This window comes from Cibotium barometz, chromosome 14, assembly GCF_041138505.1.
Source record: "Cibotium barometz isolate CiBa-2024 chromosome 14, ASM4113850v1, whole genome shotgun sequence".
Taxonomy (NCBI): Eukaryota; Viridiplantae; Streptophyta; class Polypodiopsida; order Cyatheales; family Cibotiaceae; genus Cibotium; species Cibotium barometz.
In genome coordinates this window covers 53111879-53133609 of record NC_141059.1, presented here as the reverse complement: position 1 = coordinate 53133609, position 21731 = coordinate 53111879, and the positions used below count along the sequence as shown (strand labels likewise).

Sequence of the window (21731 nt, the reverse complement as noted above, 5' to 3'; positions counted from 1 at the left end):
TGATTTCTTCTTTAATAGCAAGATATAATTATAGCCAAGCCCAGTAGGGAAAACCTTATTTCTTTTATCGCATCAATACTTCTCAATCTACAACCTAAAAAAACCATTATTACCCAAAGAACTATATGGGCATTTTTTATCTTGTGAACATATTAACAAGGGTACCTTCAATTCTCCCCCACTAGAGGAGCCATTTCTTCCAATAAATTGGTCAATTCAATGTCCCCAACAGTATCATCTTCAACCCTACATTGTTTTAGCACTGAAGACATTATTAATTGTTTGGCTGTTTTCATCTAAATCTTCCTTGTTCCAATACTCCTATCTCCTTGAATGGCTCGTTGAACCAACATTCTAGTTTTCTTAATGTGGTAGCTTTAGATGTCCCTAGCTATACTACATGCTTATGTTTCCCACAATGAATCATTAATCTTGTATAACACTTATTCTAGGGCATGACATAATAGGCTGAACATTGGCAAGTAATAATACATGTAGCGAGTATCTTGTAAAAGTGACAAATCACCTTACTGTGTCATCTGCAAGCATACCCATTTCTAACTTCCTAGCCAATGAACCCTTGAAGTAGACTTCATTTTGAATGCCAGTATTTTGATAATTTGGGCAAGTAAGCCTCCTGAACTGTGACATTCCTACGCATTGGATGACTCTCATAGTGCCACCAAAATGATTGTCTACTTGTATATGCAATTGTCCATGGGTGGCCATCATATTGTGCTCCATTGAATCCATGCTTCTATACCTTCCAAATCTTGGTCAGAACTCCAATAACACATCTCCATCATACTGCCTAAGTATTTCACTGACGATCATTCTATGCTCGATCATGTTGACAACCTTACATAACAAGCTTGATGGAGGTAATTGGCTAATGACTAGGATAATGCTTTGGAATGTATTGCATCTCTAAAAATCATCATATTCCCCTTTCTTCTTTCTCTAAAATAGTAGGACTAAAAGGATTCTCCCCTTACATTGTCTTCATGGAAGCTACACCATCTTTGCTCCTTAGAGCTAGATTTTCCACTTCTTTATCCATTGAAGAGGGATTGCTATCATCATCTGAAGAGGACTCCAAGACAATACATGATGGGCCTGCAACATTAGAACTTTGGGGAGAATTTCTATGCAAATGTGTCCCGACCACCATACGATAATGCAAAGAAACAGAGGACTCCAACCTGTATTGGTTATTTCTTCCTTCTGCATCCACATGACAATCTGGCTTAATTAAAAATGGTAATTTTTTGTGCCCACTGCATTCAAGGTTTCTATGGTTTGGGTCGAGCTTATTTTATTTATGAGGAACTGATTTGGTATAATAAGCTTACCCTCTCTCAAAGGAACCCTCCGTGGCTTTATTGTGTACACTACAAAGTCAAGGTAAGCTTCCATAGAATAAAATGACTTTGAGGAAGAGCTTCAAAAGGATATACTTGAATAAGAGACAATCTATAGGTATAAGAGTATAAGAGAGTAAAGTAGACTATAAGAGAGCTTCAAAAGGATATACTTGAATAAGAGACAATCTATAGGTATAAGAGAGCACAGTAGACTATAAGCTCTCATTCACACATTGTTGCATTCAAGAAAGATCGTAAAAATACTTATCATAAATTGTAAAAATTAACAACCCACTCATTTGTTTAACTAACATGATCTCTCAAACTAATTGCTCACTAACTAAATAGCCATGCATACATTGCCCTCCCTAACTAAAAATTCCACAATGTCAAGACTAGACTTGACGATCTTGCTATAAATTCATATTAAATACATTAAATTAGCACGATGCGGCTATGCATGGAATTTGGTGAGGCCTTGTCCTAAAACTAAATTCTAACATATTTTAGAAATTTCTTTAATTCTTCTCTTAGTACACATCTTGCTTATAAATGCACCCAAGCCTAAAAAATGGAGCGCTTATTTTCAATGATAAATATTAGTTAGAATTATATTTCTTATAGCTAAGATTTTTTCTTTTCTTTTGAAGGATAAAATTCCAAAAAACAAGTTTGAAGGCTTTAAATATCAGGCCGAAGTGAGAGAAGGGAGAAAGAGAGAGAGAGAGAGAGAGAGAGGAGAAGAAGAAGAAGAAGAAGAAGAAGAAGAGAGAGAAAGAAGGGAAAAAGAAAGAGAGAGAGAGAGAGAGAGAGAGAGAGAGAGAGAGAAAGAGAAAAAGAAAGGTAGCTTAAGCCAAAAAAGGGCTTCTTGCATTTGGTCTCCACCACTAACAACATCTCCTCCGTTCGCTGCATCTCCTCTTTCAAACATTGTCGGCATCTCCTCCGTGCTATCGAGACAACGTCCATTGCTACCAGGTACAACGTTTTTTCATGCTGTTTTTTTTCTTCATAAACATTAAAAAAACACCTCCATCACTGCTAGGTTTAGGGTCCTCCACATCGCTATTGGGATTAGGGTCCTCCATCGCTGCCTTTTTTCTGTTGTTTTTTAACTTCAGAAATAAACAAAAACCTAGATATGTTGTTCTTTGCACCTAGGAATGCAAAAAAAATGGGGTTTGGGTTGCCCCAAAAGCCAGCACCACATGAGGAAACCCAAAGCTCTTTTTATTTTGCATATCTACCTATGATGTAGTCGTGTCATGGCGTGTAGCCGTGACATGATGTAGCTGTCCCTTGCTCGGCATGGACATGGGCAAATTTGCACGGGCACGGGCATGGGCATCCATGGTAAACTCAGCTTATGCATGGCATGGGAAACTCGGATTGGCAGGTGCATGGTCATGGGAATGGGCATGTAAACTTAGATGGCCATGCTTTGGGCATTTTTACCTTGGGTAGCAAACAAGGAGAAGGCATCCATGTAGCAAAAGCTCATTGGCTCTCTCTAGAAATTGTGGCATGGAAACAAGCGTGTGGCAAAAAGAAAGCATTATTCAAAGGTGAATAAATGTGGAATCCCTACCCATGAGCGCGATGCTTAGTTGCTGCACTATAGGATTGCTGACAAGGGAAAAGAAATTTGTGCTGAAATTGTGAGACAAGGTTTGCTGCAAAAAAGCATTGTGCTTCACAATGCTATCGTGAACATGTGCGCAAAGTGAGGTGCTCGTGCAACGTGTGCTTGAGGACCTCCTTGCTTGGGATGTTGTCACTTGGAGCTCTTAGCTCACTAACACAATTTATGCACAGCCTCCATTCTGTCCGTCTACAAGCCTTATAAGTTAGACCAGTAGTCTTTGATTCACACACTCACATACATCGAAACCCATTCCCCATCCCTTGTTGCTCTCCTGCTTTGTGAATATCAACGGCACACACACACACACACACGTACACATCCATGTATGCATGTTCACACACACACACACACCCACCTATTCATGTTCACACACTCACACACAAATATCCATTCCCTAGCCTAGGGGGGCTTGATGGTCTCCTACTCCCCTTGTATCAATGAAAGTCATAGACCTTACTAAGGGTTAAAATGTTCCTTTCTTGGATACCCTACTATACACTCATATGAATATGGTGTTCTTGCAAGACTCTATCGGTAGAGGACACTTTAGTCTTGCATATTTTCAACCCTACTATTGTGCAACTTAGTCACCCACACCAAAACTCTTTATGTTTCAAAAATTTCCAAAGAAATAAAACCATAAACTTAAACAAGATTGAAGAAATAAAAGCTTGATTTCTTACTTGTAGCACCATCGATCCGCTCCTGGATTTTGGCAAGGCGAGCCTCTGCCATCCACATGTATCTATCCATCTTTAGCTTCACCCAAGTAGAAACATACTCTTTTTTTGATGTGGTCTTGAACTCCATACGAAGGTCATTCCATACCTGCTCCACCTTCGCATATTGATTACACTCATACTTTTGCCGATTGATTTGAAATTTCTTCTCCTTGTCTTTAGATCTTAGGTATGCCTGCCTCTTCCACGTTTGAGATAAAGGGTGCGGAGAAGTACAAACCATCGCCTTGCTCTTGGGTGGACGACCGGTTTTTGCAACTTGGGGATGTCAACATTTATCCTCCCATAGACAAGCTGCAAGTGCTCTACCATGCACTTCCTCTTTGCTCTATGACATGCAAACAAGTGTCGCTCTCATGACATTGACACACAACCCTACCATCTGACAATGTGACCACATCATAAGGAAATTAGCTGATCCGTCTTGCCACCTCAATATCAAGCACTTGTTGATTGATACTTGCCTCTTTACCTTGAGTTTCTTGCAAATCGATTGCCGCTTCTATGATCCCTTCCAACCTTTTCCTAAGCCTTTTATTGAGGCTATCAGACGTCAAATTTTCCCCTATGGTAGCCCCCAATTTCTATTGGGAGGGTGACTTTGGAGATCCCATGTCTACATGCATCTCACCTAATTTCTTTTTTAGGAGAAGAGGACTTCATCTTTGCAGACTTTGAATGTGTGTAGATTTTAGTAGCACGGTTGCTTTGTTGATGTTTACTTTCTCTTCATCTTGCCCTCTAGTGGAAGCCTTCTCCCTCCTTTGTACCTGGGGTTTTTTGGATATCATGGTGGCCTTGATGCCTCTCTTCAGCAATAGAGAAAAGTAGGTATGAGTAGAGGGAGAAGAAGGGCAATAGGTAAGGATCTTAGAGGCTTGAGAATAAGAATAATAGGTGAGTAGAGGAAAAATAGCTTATGGACACACCTTGCTAAGGCACAGAGGGCAGTAGCCATGTAGAATAGGGGTGAAACAGAGTAGCCCCTCCTATGCAAACCCTGGCAAAGGGTGGCATGGCGTAGCAAAACCCATGTAAGTGCATCAAAATCCCCCCCCTCCATGTTGGATTAATCCCCCCTACCATGCTAGATTAAACCCTCGCCACGTTGGATTAATCCCCCCTACCATGCTGGATTAAACCCTCGCCACGTTGGAATTCCCTCGCCCCACACTAGACTCCTTTTCGCCATATCATTGAAACAGCCGAGTTTACTATGTTGGGCCTAGTTTCCCGATTTGGGCAGTCCATATTGCACCCAATCTAGGAGGGCATCAAGGGCCCTAGATCCCATGTTGGGCACTTAGGCTCATCACACCGTGCCCTTTAGTGTTGAGGCACACCTTCCTTGTGACCCAATGTAGAGTACAAATGTACAATGATTTTGAAAAGGAAGCAAGAACATATTTACACATGGCTTCAATTTTCGTGTAGGTTATAAGATCAATGCCCCATGTTCTATATGATTGATGTTGCATGGCCTACACCTCAAATAACTACGCCCTAGGAGCCACACTAGCTATATTATAAGAGAATAATATGGGCCAATCTAAGGAGAGATTTTTTACATTCCATATTTTGCTTTGAGGATGTATTTTTTAGAATTTTTACTTAGCTAGCATACCAACTATTTTTCAAAGCAATGAAAGAAAGTTGAAAAAATATATAATTTTTATGCATGAGATTTCTATATTAAAACATTAGCTCTAATGTCACGTCTTCCTTTTGATTTATACCTAGGTTCATATGCCATGCCTTCCTCATAACTTTTCAAATGTACTATGATTGATTTTCTAGGGTGGTCCACTTGTATTTTAATTTGTACATACATGCATTTTAAGGCCTTGAGTGTTAATCCAATTCTAGGATTAACAAGAGCTACCGCCATTATCTTACATCAAGGAGTCACGGTAGATACACCAAGGTTATACATTCAAGATATGAAGCAATAGTGTCCAAAGCTATAACTTGGAGACAGCACCCGTAATGGTGTGACGGAGTATTTATGGCTATTCCCGCTTCAAGAGCGTGTGGCAGCAAGATAGGATGAAGTCTTAAAAGTGATGTACTTCATGGATATATTATGAGAGTAGTCATTGTAATAGCATTAGGTCTCTTATGAGCCTAAAGTACCTGGTCGGCCCCACAGTTTAAGTGAGTGTGAACCTTTATGGCCATGTATATAAGTGATTTTCTCTCATAATACAACATACTCTCCCATTGTGCAATTGAGTCTTACTCTTGCTAATCCTTTTGCTAATCGCTCTCCCTAATGCATATGCTAGTGAGTGTGTGTGAGTGAAGAAAGGTGAGAGGAGGGAGGAGGACCCGTAGTAGTGCAACGCGGCGGTGTGACAATGCTCGCGGTGGAGACGCAGTGGAATTGCTTCTCAAGGAGTTGTCGAGCTTGGAGACCTCAAGGATTACGATCTCAACCATTGGAAAGATCCCCACGACAGTTGCGGTTCACCAGGTAATCTCTTTTTGGATGTGTTTCAAGTAGGGTTAGGGTGAACCATAACATTTTTGGCGCTGCTGTCGTCCGGGGAGCTATCCCTTGGCTTTTTCCATCGTTTTGCCTCTAATCTACGCATAACCCATTGCCCATTATCTTGATTAATGGTTTCCCATGAAAAAGATATGGATTTGATGGTGATTTATGTGAGATTTGGTGTAGAATAGCTCTCTTTTTTGTTTTTTGAAAAGAATATTTTTTGCTTAATTTTTGGTTTAATTTGTTGTTTTTGTGGTTTTTCATGTTCTTAGGACTTGCACATAGTTTGTATTAGGCTTAGTTTGTATCCATTGCATCAAATAATGTAATTTTTAGTGAATGTTAGCTCACTTTAGTGTTAAACATAGAACTAAGATCATTAATTCTAGTTTAATTGTATGTTTGTTGTTGAAATCGTTTGTATTAGAGTGTTAGAAAGCATTAGGAGTAGCTTAATTGTTCAAAAAAAAATTCTTAAAACCATAAGAAAAACCCTTGAATTTGACTAATTACCTTACTGGACCAGTTTTTGTCATTAAGGATGATTAATCTTGTTCAAGAGGCCAAAAAATTAGAAAATATGTTAATCATATGAATAGTAGAAATTGGTATTTTTGAGTGTTTTGAGAGCATCTAGATGCATCAAAATACCTAATCATATCAATTGGAGAAATTTGGCTCTCTTTGCTTAATTTTGCCTTAAAAGAGGAGACTGTAATGAAGAGTCTAATTAATCTCCTATTTTACACAATTGTTGATGCACAAAGATTAGCATTCCCTTGCTCTATCCAATGATGTGCTCAATTGTGTGAATAATTAGAGATTAGTGATTAATTAGAGTCCTTGATTAGTGTAAAAGAGTGAAAGAATTAATCTTGGATTAATCTTTAATCACTTTTTTTTACATAACTCATTAAGGCTAATGAGCATTCAATGAGTAGATGCTCATGAGTTGTCAAAATTTTCCATTTTGGGGGTCATTTATGAAGGGTGTAAGGGGTGTCATTAAAAGGTTGACTTTTTTGATTTTCACTTATCTTTTTGGAAAAATATCCATACCCTTTCATTTTAAATTCAAAAAATATTCCCCCCCAAAAAGGGAAATTCGTATTTCCCACTAGACTCCAAAAACAAATAAAAAAATTTGGCTGTGAAAAAAATTCCGGCCATGAAAAAAAATTCCGGTTGTGAAAAAAAATCCGGTTGTGAACAAAATTCCGGCTGTGAAAAGTCCGGCTGTGGAAAAGTCAGGCTGTGAAAAGTCAGACGTGAAAAGTTAGACGTAAAAAAGAAAAAATACATAAATCAAATTTAATATTCCGTGAAGTCCGGTTCACGACGTGAAAATTTAACGTTTCACGGCATGAAAATGTAAAGTTTCACAGCATGAAAAAAAAATTTAAATTTAATATTCCATGAAGTTCGATTCACGGCGTAAACCATTTTCTGTAATTTCATGACACTAGAGTTCACGCACCAAAAAATAAAAAAAAATAAAATTTATAAAACTTGTGAAGTCCGTCGACATGAAAAGGGGTTCGTCGGCCCAAAAAAAAAGACTCTAGAAAACACCCTTGTTTGGAGGCTTATATCTCCTAAACTGTATATCCGATGAAGGTGCTCTAGGGCTCATCGAAAAGCTGATATCAAGCTCTTTGACTTTGGACTTGGTCATTTTCGAAGTTAAAATCGACCATTTTGGCCTTTGACCAGCAGTCTCAAAATTCGACTTAGAAATCGAGTCAAAAAACAGCTCAAAAACCACGAAAAAATCGTAAAAAACAGTGTAAAAATGATGACGAGCCGTGCTACTTTTTGAAGGTCGAAACGACAAAATCACAAACGATTCAGAGAATTGCAGTACTCCAAAAATACTACAACTCCCTCATAGAGAGTTTTTCAAAATACCTCTTGGAACACCGAAACAAGGAAAAATATCTCAATTTTTTTTTTCGTCTTGAGACAGTGATGGAAAATAGGTTTTAGGGCCTCCTCTTGCATCTGGGAAGTTCCTAGCATACGTTTTTTTCTGAAAAAATATCTCTAAGAGGTCGTTTACGTGTGTATAGTGCCTAAGCTAATTAGGGGAAACGGACACCCGTTTGATCCAACGAAGAGTACACCAAGCCTCTTGAGGCTGTAAACAGGCTGTGGGAAAGTATAAAAAGTAAAAAAATAAAATAAAATTGTGATTACTCATTAAGGAGCATTTAAGCACTCTTACATGGCCACGATAGAGGGATTGCTAGGGATCACACAAGGACTAAACCCAATGGCTGACATCTTTGAGCCATTGAGATCTATGCCACAAATTCACCTCCTGATGCCATTAGCCATGCCTGTAGGGCAAACGGACACCCGTTTGATCCAACGAAGAGTACGCCAAGCCTCTTGAGGTTGTAACGGGCTGTGGGAAAGTATAAAAAGTAAAAAAATAAAATAAAATTGTGATTGCTCATTAAGGAGCATTTAGGCACTCTTACATGGCCACGATAGAGGGATTGCTAGGGATCACAGAAGGACTAAACCCAATGGCTGACATCTTTGAGCCATTGAGATCTATGCCACAAATTTACCTCCTGATGCCATTAGCCATGCCTATAACAAGCGTGTCATCAGGTTTTTACACCTCCTATCACTTCGATCCCACTAGGCTTTGGTCCCTTGCCTAACATTCCCGCAAATCCTATAAGTACCAACCCTTTCTTGGATGCCCACACCTTGGACATACTGACTAGTCTAGGAAGGGGGGTGGCCTTAGGACTCACTGAGTTTCTTCAACAATAGCACTCACATATGGCCTCAGTGACTCACTGAGTCTCTTCCAACAACAGCACTCACATACGGCCTCAGTGACTCAAATAGAAATACGACCATATAAATTTCTAAGATTATGGGCAAATATGACGAAACAACAAACCGTGTTTAATTCATTCAAATGTTTGAACAGGGATATGAAGCCTTTGGAAATATCACCAGCCCCATTAAGGTACATGCATTGAACTTATACTTAGGGGGAAAAGCTAGTCGATGGTTCATCACATTGATGCCGGCGATCAAGACCAACTTTAAAACCTTGAAATCAACCTTTATACATGGCTTTTCCAGACAAGGTGATCAGCGGAGTGTAACAATAGAACTCTATTCAATTGAGTGTCAACCAAATGAATCCATTAGAGATTTTATCCTTAGGATAAAACTCTTGGACTCACGTTGTGAGTCATGGGAAAAATTAAATGATTTTCAATTGAAGAGATGCTTCATGATGGGCTTGAAGAATAATCGCTTACATAACTTAATCATTGTATCCAATCCGAAAAAATTTGATCAATATTGTAAAGAAGCAATATCTTTAGATGACAACATGCTAGAAGATGATCATGCTATGAGGTGTTCCTCATCTAAACCAAGTGAAGAGCAATGGCAAAAGAAAGATCGATCTTGAAATTAACATTCCTCAAATTTTATGTTCCTAATGGTTGGGTAAAGGATTTTGGGATTATGCAGAAGGAGACAATAAGGAGCCTCCAGAGTTATCTGAGGAGACTTCCACTCCTACAGATATAAAGGCATTCAAGGATTGGAATCAGGGTGCAAGAAAATTCATGTACTGGCTTTCAATTAGTGTCACAGACACTATGATAGGACACATACATAATGCAAACACTCTAGCAGTTGCATGGAAGAATCTGGTTCATATGTTCTAAACTAACACAAAGGTAAGGAAGTTGTAGTTAAAGCAAGAGTTGCATAGTGAGTCTTCACATGAGGTAGGTACACCTTGGACGATAGCCACCAGACCTTGCTCCTTCTATTTCTTGAACCCAAGTAACTTACCCTTCTGTTTCTTGAACCCAAGTAACTTACCCTTCTAATGATGATTTAAAACCCGTCGATCGAACAAAATGTTGATAGCCACCAAACCTTCCTCCTTCTTTTTCTTGAACCTAAGTAACTTATCCTTTTAATAATGATTTAAAACCCCTCGATCAAAACACAATGTGGACCACATGCACTTGGTTGCATGAAAACCTAGGCACCCTTACAAAAGCTTGTTCCTACCCATTCCCCATTTCATCCTTTGTGTTGTGTAATAGGAGCTCTTCAATCTCCTCCTTTGGTCTTCTTCTCGTCTTCTTGAAGTGATTGATAAAGCCATAATTTAATGGATGAAGAGAGAGCGAGACAAAAAGAGTTTAGGAAGGAAGACAAGATAGAAAGGGAGATTAGCTAGGAAAGATTTAAAGATGAGCAATAATGTGTAGAGAAAGAAAGAGAGAGGGGGAGAGAGAGAAATTGGGAAGGAAGTGAGGAAGAGGGCTTGGGGAGGAAGAAGATTAGTGGCTATGGAGGAAGAAGATTAGTTGTTTTGTAAGGGGAAGATTAGTGGCTATAGAGAGGTAGAGAGAGTAAGAGAGGTTAGGGAGAAAGAAGATTAGTGGATATGGAGAGGTAGAGAGAGAAAGGGAGGAAGAGAGTTAGAGAGCTTGGGAAGGGAGAATTTAGGGGTTACGAAAGGGGAGATTAGAAAGAGGGTAGGTCGTTAGAGGTCTAGGAGCTTCAAAAAGAGAAGAAGAGTTTGAAAAAAGACTTTTTGACCATAGGATATTTTGGGGGTGGTTTTGGAGAGAAATGGGATGGAACATTTTGGGGCTTAGAGCTTGGAAAAGAGGAGTAGAGGTTGAAAAATCACTTTTAGACCATAGGATATTTTTAGGGGTGGTATTGGAGGAAAATGTGACCATTTTGGGGAAGTTATTTTTTTGGGTTATTTGGGCTTTTTGGACGCATGAAAATTGAAAGCCTAACCCCCCCACTTTTCAAGTGGATAGAATGTGTACACTCCTCTTTTTTTGTTGGTACATTCCTAATGAGATGTTAATTAAAAGGACCTTTTAGAGTTCAAATTTCTCCTGATGGGACCATTTTGGGGGAATTTAAAATTTTAAAAATTTTAGGCTTTTTGGATGCATGAAAATTGAAAGCCTACCCCCCCCGGCCACTTTTCAAGTGGATAGAATGTGCACACTCCTCTTTTCCTGTTGGTGCATTCGTAATGAGATGTTAATTAAAAGGACCCTTTTAAAGTTTAAATGCCTCCTAATGTGCCCTAGTATGTGTCAAAAGTTGTTTTGCTCCTGTTTAGGTGGTCAATTCACAACGTGATTGTAGTCGTTGAAGCTATCCATGAATTGAGATACTTTTGGAAGATCTTCATGGTCAAAAAGAGGCCAAGGTGTTGTAGAGTGGAATGGGATCATAACATATGTGTAGGTACTCTACTACATGTGATAAAAGGTGTTTTGAGCCTATCTAGATGGTCAATCGCTATACCTTGGAGCCATTGAAGCCATCCATGGATAAGAAGAGCACGTGACTCCCGCTACACCCTCCAAGGCTCTCTCTCGAGGGAAGCCATACTTGATCATGCATTGATTGAGTGGTGTGAAGTCTACACAGATGTAGATGAAGGGAAGCCATCCTTGATCATGCACTTATTGAGTGGTCAGAAGTTGACTATACAATTGCAGATCTTATCGATCTTCTTCTTAGGGATGACCAGTATCGGAGATAGCCATTGTGAATGCTCAATGGGCCCAACTTCTTACATCTTATCCATAATTATTTCTTTGGCATAATGAAGATCTTTGTTGACATATTGTAGATCTTAAAAGTGAATATCTCATTGCCATAATGGGTTATATTTCCCTTCATGCAGCTCACTTGCCATGAGATGGGTTCACGAAAGCATCTCATACCCAATCCATTATCATGAGGAAGCGCTAATTAAATGAATATGTTTTGGGGTGTTGGATGCAACTTAATGTGGAGTTTAAGATCATGGGTGTGAATCCCACCTCGAGCATTAGACATTTGTTTCCCCCCACATTAACTTAGAAAGAGTTCAAGGAGTCCCAATGAGAGAAAATGTGCATAGGTGCAAGAATTTGTGTGCACGAGCGTAAGAATGTGCACTGTGCACACCCAAGAAAAAAATATGAACTTGGGCAATCAAAACAATACGAGATCAAGGTACAAACCTTCTATAAGGTTTTCATAGAGATGAGACTTAGGGAGAGAGTGCAAGAATGTGTGCACAAGCGTAAGAATGTGCATTGTGTGCACCCAAAAATAAGTGTGAGCTCAAGGAACGAGCCCTCAAAGGTTGAGAGAGAGAGATATACTATTTTCTTAAAAGTAACACATCAACCCTTTTGGAAATGAAGGCATGCTTAAAGAAGTGAAGCCTTTTGTTGGAAGTGAAGGCTTGAAGGGGTAGAACGGTTAGGTCCGGTTTCGGGGTCCGGGTGAGCTACGCGATTATGAGCTGATGGAGTAATCTACTCTCCCACTAAATATATGATATCTTTGTAATCCACTTTCCCACTAAATATATGATATCTTTGTAATCCACTTTTCCATTTGACCGAGTCTCGCTAGCAAGCTGGCCTTGAGATGCGTTAGTGATGAAGGGCCTGACGACAGAAGTAGAGTGCAAACGATGAAGAAAGACGTTCGAAACTATTAAGAAATTATAGACTCCCTTCTCTCACATGACGTTAAGTAGAGACCGGAGACTGCCCTCGCTTATAAAATCACAGTTGCGCAGAGACCTCTTCTCGATCTGCAGCAATAATTCATCACTGTCTACTTTACCTTAGCTAGCCAGTTCCAATATGGCCGCCGCCGCCGCCGCCGCCGCTCACTCAACTAAGCCGCACGCAGTAGCCATCCCCTTGCCCGGCTGCATCATCCAGCTGGAGGACGAGAAGCACCCGCAGGGCGCTGCTGCCAAGCACGTAGATGAAAAGCAAGAGCCGCCGCCCAGCAATATACGCCGAGCTAGCATACCTGTCCAGGGTCTCGACCTGGCCAATGATTTCCGGATGAGTATGGCCGACTTCCTCGAGGCGATGCAGGGGTTGAGTGGTCCCATCGCGCAGCTGGTGGAGCACATCAACAAGGAAGGCCCCCCTGTCACGTGTGTTATCTCCGACATCTTCATGTCCGGTCCGGCATAGAGGGTGGGCGACAAGTTCAACCTCCCGAGGATCGCTATGTTCCCGTCCAGCCAAAGCATGAACCTCCTCCTGCTCCACATCCACAACGGCCTCATCCCCTTGGAAGACGGTAAGCTAAAATTTCCTTTTGTTGCTCCAGTCACAATTAGTTACATCGTCATTGTCTGATCACGACATTTGCCGGCTCTACATATTTGGCAGCAATGCACGCCAGCATCCATCGAGAGAGGCCAGCAGATCTCTTCCGCAAGGACCTTCCAGGCCTTCCCGCGCTGCGCAACGCTGACATGCCATCAATGAAGCATGTAGTGGACGACACGGAGCAATCCTACCCTGCCATTCTTCGAGCATGCCGGATAGCCTACGAGAGCGCCCACACCATCGTCGTCAACTCCTTTGAGGAGCTCGAGGCCCCGGCCTTCCAAGCCCTGCCCCAGCACCTGCGACGGCCCTGCGCCATCTACGGAGTGGGCCCGCTCATCGAGGAATTGGAGGGGGAAAGCAGCACCAGCCTGTGGAAGGAAGAGGACCACTGCTTGCAGTGGCTCGATGAACAGCCGCCACAGTCCGTGCTCTACATCTCCTTCGGCAGCATCACGCTCCTCTCCAAGCAGCAATTTGAGGAGCTGCTTGCCGGCCTGGAAGCCAGTGGGCAGAGCTTCATTTGGGCCTTTCGCCCAGACCTCGTGGCGGACGCCTCCAGCATCCCACAAGAGTTCCGAGAAAACACCAAGGACCGCGGCTACATAGTGTCATGGGCGCCCCAGCTCCGCGTGCTCTCCCATCCCTCCGTGGGCGGCTTCCTTACCCACTGTGGATGGAACTCCACCACCGAGGCCATCTCCGCAGGGGTCCCCATGCTCTGCTGGCCCTACTTCGCGGACCAGTGGCTCGACGCCAAGTTTGTGGTGGAGGAATGGAAGGTGGGGCTCCGGTTCCAAGCCGAAGATGGCCTTGTGCGACGAAGCGAGGTGGAGAAGATGGTGAGGGCTGCAATGGAAGGCGAGGAGGGTAAGACGCTGAGGAAGAATGCTAGCAAGCTCAGAGAGGCCGCACACCGCAGCTTGCAGCCCGGAGGATCATCACACAGCAACATCCAGGCCGTCGTTAAGGCTTTCTCCTAGGTAGGCATGATTACATAAGATAATCTTGTCAGATTAGGCAAACATCCATTCTTTGAAACTCTGACGTAGGAAAGATGATTGGTTTCTTTTGAGGGGATGCTCTCAATAGGCCTGTCTTCGAGAGAATGCTCTCTGCAATAATAGGCCCGCCTTCCATTGTTTTCTAGCAATGAACGATGAAACATCAAATATAAAAGTACTAGTAGTACATTTTATAAAACGAGAGTGTGAGTGTCGTAAATTTGCACCTACAAAAAAGACAAGGAGGCATACAAGGATGAAACTAGGGGCGGATAAGGAGGGAGAAATGTTTTTTCATTAATTTGTGTAATAGGTGTAATAGGAAAACTTTAAAAGTGTTAAGGTATTATTAGGTTTCTTCAACCTTATTTAATGTAGGTTTTTATAACCGTCATCTCATCTCATAACCACATCAATTCCTCTCTTGTTGCGTCCCCAATGATCTCTCTCTTGTTGTCCTCTATTGTCGTCAACCTCTTGCTATTTCTCGTGATGCGGTCTTCAAAGGTGCCAGTTATATGTACAATTTCTATTCAAGAGTTATATGTACAATTTCCATTCAAGTCCCCTCACTGCCTGCCTTGGCCTCATTGTCGCCCATGTCTATCTTCTACCCTGTCAGAAGACAATGACACGCAGCTACCCACATGAGGAAGGCTAAGGCTCGTGCGCATCCCCCCACGTCTAAGAGTTGATGTTCTCTTCCCACAAGCTTTTGGGGAGGGAAGTACGTCCTCTTGGGCATGTGCAACAATGTTCTAATCCTTTTGTGCCTCCTCAGAGATGATATATGGTCTCTCTTCTCAAATTTTAGGAATCTAAATCCATAGGATTTTTCCATATTGAAAACAAAAAAATCGATGGAGGTAAATCCCTCATTAGTGCAGTCATTTGGGAGCTCTAAATTTTCAGAGATAGGAGAGCCATTCGTTAGCCAATAAGATATATGTTGGAAATTATAATAAAATGAGAGAGGGAGAGAGAGAGAGAGAGAGAGAGAGAGAGAGAGAGAGAGAGCGTGAGTATATGTTGGAAAAGACAAGAGGCATACCTACAAAAGAAAAGGAGGCATATGTTGGAAATTATCACCTAAACACTTCAAGAAGTAAAGCTTACCTAGAAATAGATATGCAATTATAAACAGTAGCCTATAAAAGATATTCCAAAATTTATTTTCTTTTCAAAATAGAAGATATTCTAAAATTCATCAACTATAGCCTATTGCCTATAAAAGATATTCCAAAATTCATCTACTTATATATATATATATATATATATATATATATATATATATATATATATATATATATTATTGTGCAAAGTTCAAAATAAGGGTATGGCGTCTCCTTTATAAACGTAACCCAAAAAGTGCATTGGCCCATATCCACTTAATTTCTTTTAATCTCCAGGAGTTTCTTGGAATCTTTGAGACCAAAACTTATCATGATTGTTCTAACTTGCAAAGTTGCATTGATTACAAGTAGAGCTGCGTCCACAAACACATAACAAAGGAATTTTAGAGTTCTAAAAATTTTCTTGCATGGCTATGCATACGGTTGCATCTGTGCATATAGCTACGAGCATAACCACATGCATAGCCGTAGATATAACCGCGTTTATAGCCACGTTGTAGCCAGCACAAATTTGTGAAGGGGACACATGGGAGAGAGAGAAAGAGATCAGATCTCTGCCTCTTTCTCTTTTTTTTTCATAGTGTACGCAAAAAATTGGGCTCTTTCTCACTCACACAATCATTTCTCACCCTCTCATCACACTATCATCGATCATGTGCAGGATATGATGCATACGTTTATATTCATTGTGTAGTCAAACGTTCTATACTTAGATCTCATCCATGATTCCTCTCCATGGGAGTGGCTTATCATTCTTCTTAATTTCATGTATCATCGATCATGGGCAGGATATGATGCATCTCGGGGGGGGGGGGGGGGGGGGGGGTCATTCACAAAAAAATGTGAATATCACGTGCGTTCAATAGAAGCATAATTTTAATTTATGAAACTTACAAAAATATATTTACATAAGGGTATGATTTAAAAAATTTTAAAAAAATTTACAGATTCATAAAGAAAAGGGGATATTATATAGATTAAAAATTTCACAAATAAGGGATTTAAAATATAGGCCTTGAACGCACGCGATAGGGATATTTTACATATAGTGACCCCCCCGAGTGATGCATACATTTATATTCATTGTGTAGTTAAACATTCTATACTTAGATCTCATCCATGATTCCTCTCCATGGGAGTGGCTTATCATTCTTAATTTCATGTTTTTTTTTATTAAAGTACATGTAAATATACATGTTTCGTTTGTAAGAGTTTGTTAATACAAATGACGGAATAACTTACACAATAAAGTTTCAAGGTCTTAATCACTATTCATTTGGTGTGTACTTTGTACCTGTTGTGACATTCTTTTTACTTCTCTTCACAAATGAGCTTCACAATCTCCTTCCCATCTTCTAAGAAGAATCTATGTTCCACCAATGGTTGACTTCTCGTGAGCGCAAAGTTCTTACAAGAATAAGTAGCCCCCATGTCATGCAAGCAATAGTAAATATTGGGTCCCAAGAGTTCCATGTCCCACTAGAGCTTACCTCTAATCATCAGGGGGATAATTTTTATATACTTAAAGGCTCTCTTTTAAGCAATTACCTCGCAATAGTTGATGCTTCGTTAATCTCAAGCCCACAACCAATAGCCATCTTAGATAGCTTGCCTAGAATACTTCCAACTCAATCAAACATGATAGATTTTTACAACCCCCTACAAGATTAAAACAAAACTCAGCCTCATCCACATTTGCAACAAGAGGAGAGGGTAAGAGCATCTTGGATACCTGTGGAGCACGAAGAACGGAAACACATTAACAAAGATTTTGTTAAATGTTAAAGAGGTTATCAAGGTCCAAGAGATTCCTAGGCAATATAATGGTGATATTGTATTTAAGTTCCCACCAACCATGGGATCACGTGCAGGAATGGACTCCATGGAGAATAAGTATGATCCCCAATAGTGGTCAAAGCAGCTAATTTTTAATTATTGCCTTCCCCTTGGAGTGTGTCAAAAAATCCATTGCCTAAGTAATTTAAAGTGGGTGAATGAGCTTTGCCCATGACTAAAGAACCATCTAAGATCTCAAACACATCACATTTTAGTGGTAGCATGCTAAAAGCATCGAGACCAGTGGGAAGAGGAGTGCAATAGTGCGTTTCAAAAGCTCCTTTGCCATTACCGCCCAATGCTTGCAGGAGAATATAAGAGAGAAAAATAGATCAAATCTGCTTCTCTCTCTCCTATTCTCTCCTCCCCCATCGGAGGGTGCACTACTAAGAAACCCTATTATCACGTGCATTCAAGGAGTATTTATAAAACCCCTTATCTGTGAATTTTTCATGAATAAAATGACCCCTTTTCCTTTAGAAACTTATGGGTTTTTTCATAATCGATTAAAAAAACCCCTTCTGTAAATGTATTTGTATAAATTTACTTTAAAATTTTGAATTAAAAGTCCCTTCTAATGGACTCACATGCTAAACTAATTACATATATTTAGATGCATCCCACGAGCCTGCCCCCCCCCCCCCCCCCCCCCGCGCACCTCCTGCCCTCCCCATTAAAAAAAAACTAAAACTAAAACATGAAGAATACACATTTACATTACAAGAACACATTTATAATATGTTATTAAAGCTTTTAATTCAAAAATATAAACATATATTGAGAGTTATTGACACATCAAGTTCAATAAGATGTTCATACTGTTGATGTGATAAGGGTCTGATTAACACAAGGATTAGAGAGCGTAGGGGTGTGTCAGCGTGTTGGAGGAGCAGAGGGAAGAAGAGTCAGCATAGTGGATGTGAGAGGGGTTTGGAGAGTTGTGGGGTGAAGGCTAAGAGAGAGAGGGCTCTATGGAAGTGAAGAAGTGTCCAGCACATAGGTCAGCATAAAGCACTACAAGGGAATAGAGGCCTACCAGCAAAAAATACTAGCATTTCACCAGCGTTTTTTGCTGAATGATGATCTCGCTAGTGCTAGATACCAATGAAATAATCATTGGTATTCAGTGATATTTTTCTTGGTGGTAAAATTGCTAGCTATTACTAAAAAATCATTAGTATTTAGCGATATTGTTTCGCTAATAGTAAAGATGCTGGTACCAACAATTTGGGTTCATACCTTCATTTTGTCTTTTATATAGCCTACGCATGCTCAATACATCAAGGAATGCCCAAGATTGCAAAATTACAAGATTGGCACACACATCCTCTTCCTTTGACCTCTCTCTCTCTCTCTCTCTCTCTCTCTCTCTCTCTAACCAACACCCACCAACACACAAAAGCTTCATTTTGTATAAATAGCTTGCAAAATTCCTCTTCCTTTGACCTCTCTCTCTCTCTCTCTCCCCCCCCCTCTCCCCCTCTCTCCAACACCCACCAGCACACAACCACCTTCATTTTGTATAAATAGCTTGCAAAATCCAAAAATAAGGAGGCCAATATAATTATTGAATAATGCCAAATGTATCTAATATGTTTCATCAATCCTGTCTCGTAGAAAATCTACTTGAGTATTATGTTCAATGTCTAGTTCAAGTAAGAGATCAATAGAAAGTCAATCCAAGCCATCATCAATCTCACGGTCTATATCTACATCATCACCATTGTCGAGCCCTATTTAATCTTTGTCTCTTTGATGTATACCTTCCTCCATGTTGTCTTGGTCTTCAACTTGCTCTCTTTGATCTACACCCTCCATATTGTCATCGTTTTCATGATGATCATCATCCACTACATTGTCATCCACTTCCTCCTTGAATGCTTCATGTTGAAATATGTGGGTGGATTGTGGGGTGATTTGAATCACATACCACCATATTGGATCAATACGATCGGGTTGAAAAATAACCTAGAAAATCACAAAAAATGAGTAAGTAGCCCATTTTAATATACCATGAGTAAGTTGCTTTATTTAAATATTGGTACATACTTCCTCACAATGTTCAAGGGGGAGCACAAAAGTATCTTTCTCATCTCTCCAAATCTTTGTGGAGTCAATTGCAAACAAATCATTTGGATGCTTCTTCATAGTTGCATGAGCACCACTACATATCACTTTGAACCACTTCACATCAAAGATGTAGATAGTAAAATATATAAACCCAAACTCTATGATGCTTGAATGGTTCCACAATAATCTAATTACTTAGGTATGATGTTTGTGTCATGTCTATTTTCTCTATTAGTTTGCCATGATACTTTAATCAAATGTGTTTCTTTTACAATTAACACACTCAACACAAAATGTCTCCTCTTTAACAACAAAAATCCCATTCCAATTTGAAAAATGAGATCATGGTGAACTTGTCCAAATGTTTGTTAAAACCCCCTCATGTGACATATCATTGAAATGATCTTGAAGAGTAGAATACAGATCTACAATCTCTGACAAATTTTGACTTGGCATTTTTAAGATATATCCAAAATTAAATAGAGTGATTGATTCCCAAAATATGAGGTTTTTCGGCCCAAATTATCTAATATTGACTTACATTGCATTGTACACCTTATACTATTAATTATAGTAAAAACATGAGTTACAATTAGGATGCTTCCACATATACGTATATATGCATATCAAATGGAAATAAAAATTGCATCAAAGATTATATTCAAGTGAGTTTAATTACTCGAGTCACATCCTTCATGCATACTCCCACACATCCTTCATCACCTCTTCTCCATTGCTTGAAGCATATGCAAGTGCGTCATATAGCCATTCAAGGTTGATTTTTTTCATTTGGTGGTGTTTGCGGTAGGATGCCCTTTGTTTTTCTCTTTTGAAAGATTTCCTTTCCTCTTGTTACCTCTTTCTAGCTTCTTTGTATCTTTGGATCTTCTCCCTACCATTAAGGCACTATGGAGGATGAAAAATGTGTTGATCTTTTTTCTCAATGCTTCATCCATCCTTTGAGTCTTTCTTTTTCCTTATTATAGGATATTAGAGACCATTCCCTTGCCCTATTCATCGGTCCATAATCTTGGCATGGTAGAGTCCACTTGAGAGAGGTGGCCCATGATATATACAAGAGACCCTTGCATCAACAATCCCTCTCCCATGCTCCTCTCTAGCCTTGCTCTTTGTCTTACAAACCCCTTTAAGGTTTTCATAAACTTTTCAAGGAAGAACATCCATATACTATTAGGCACACCACAAAGTTCTACTTCATCAACCAAGTGAACCACACCATCCATGATAGTGTGTGGTATGCTTGAGGTAGTCTCTTTAGGAATCCACCTGGCTTCAATTGTTTTCCATTATTGTGGCCTTATCAGCTTTGGGATTTTCCTAGCAATATACTTTTGTGACTTGAATTATATTAATGGATGAGCAGCTAATTAGGGCACAAACCAGCACAGATTCCAGTACTCCCGACCGTCAAACATTGTGGAGCGTAGCCTTCGTCGCATTCATTGGATACCTCGCAGGAAACAAACCCCGTGTATGTGCAAGTATTACTCCCCATGGCGGGAGCGGGGATGATGGAGGCGAGCGTGATCATCACCGTGAGAGCAAGCAGCATCACCTGTGCGTGCAAAAACACACACACACACACACACACACACATAAGCATATTCGGAATATCATAATCAAGGACTAATCGTGGATCTAAAAATATAAACCTAGTTCAGCTACGGTGGAAGGTGAACAAAAGCATCCTTTAAAATCGGATTTGGTCGGGTGCAGTGTATTAGAATTAAAACTAATATGGAAGCAAGAACATATCTACACATGGCTTCAATTTTCGTGTAGGTTATAAGATCAATGTGGACCATGTTCTATACGATTGATGTTGCATGGCCTACACCTCAAATAACTAGGCCCTAGGAGCCACACTAGTTGTTTATAATAGAATAATATGGGCCAATCTATCGGTCAGACATTTTTTACATTCCATATTTTGCTTTAATGAGGATGTATTTTTTAGAATTTTTACTTAGCTAGGTTATAAGATCAATGTGGACCATGTTCTATACGATTGATGTTGCATGGCCTACACCTCAAATAACTAGGCCCTAGGAGCCACACTAGTTGTTTATAATAGAATAATATGGGCTAATCTATGGGTCACACATTTTTTACATTCCATATTTTGCTTCAATGAGGATGTATTTTTTAGAATTTTTACTTAGCCAACATACAAACTATTTTTCAAAGCAATGAAAGAAAGTTGAAAAAAATATATAATTCTTCTGCATGAGATTTATGTATTAAAACATTAGCTCCAATGT

The 21731-nt window shown here is 40.0% G+C and overlaps 1 long non-coding RNA gene and 1 pseudogene across 2 annotated transcripts in view; one reads left to right on the top strand and one right to left on the bottom strand.

Moving 5' to 3' along the window:
• The window catches only part of LOC147632182 (uncharacterized), a 244820-nt gene that overhangs the window by 92302 nt on the left and 130787 nt on the right, over positions 1-21731 (bottom strand). Inside the window, exon 2 of the long non-coding RNA XR_015267280.1 lies at positions 20851-21025. This is a non-coding gene — a long non-coding RNA (uncharacterized LOC147632182). The remainder of the gene's footprint in view (positions 1-20850; positions 21026-21731) is intronic.
• Positions 12786-14543, top strand: LOC147632184 (UDP-glycosyltransferase 85A1-like; annotated as a pseudogene). The gene is made up of 2 exons (XR_015267427.1): positions 12786-13374; positions 13467-14543. The product of XR_015267427.1 is annotated as a UDP-glycosyltransferase 85A1-like (transcript).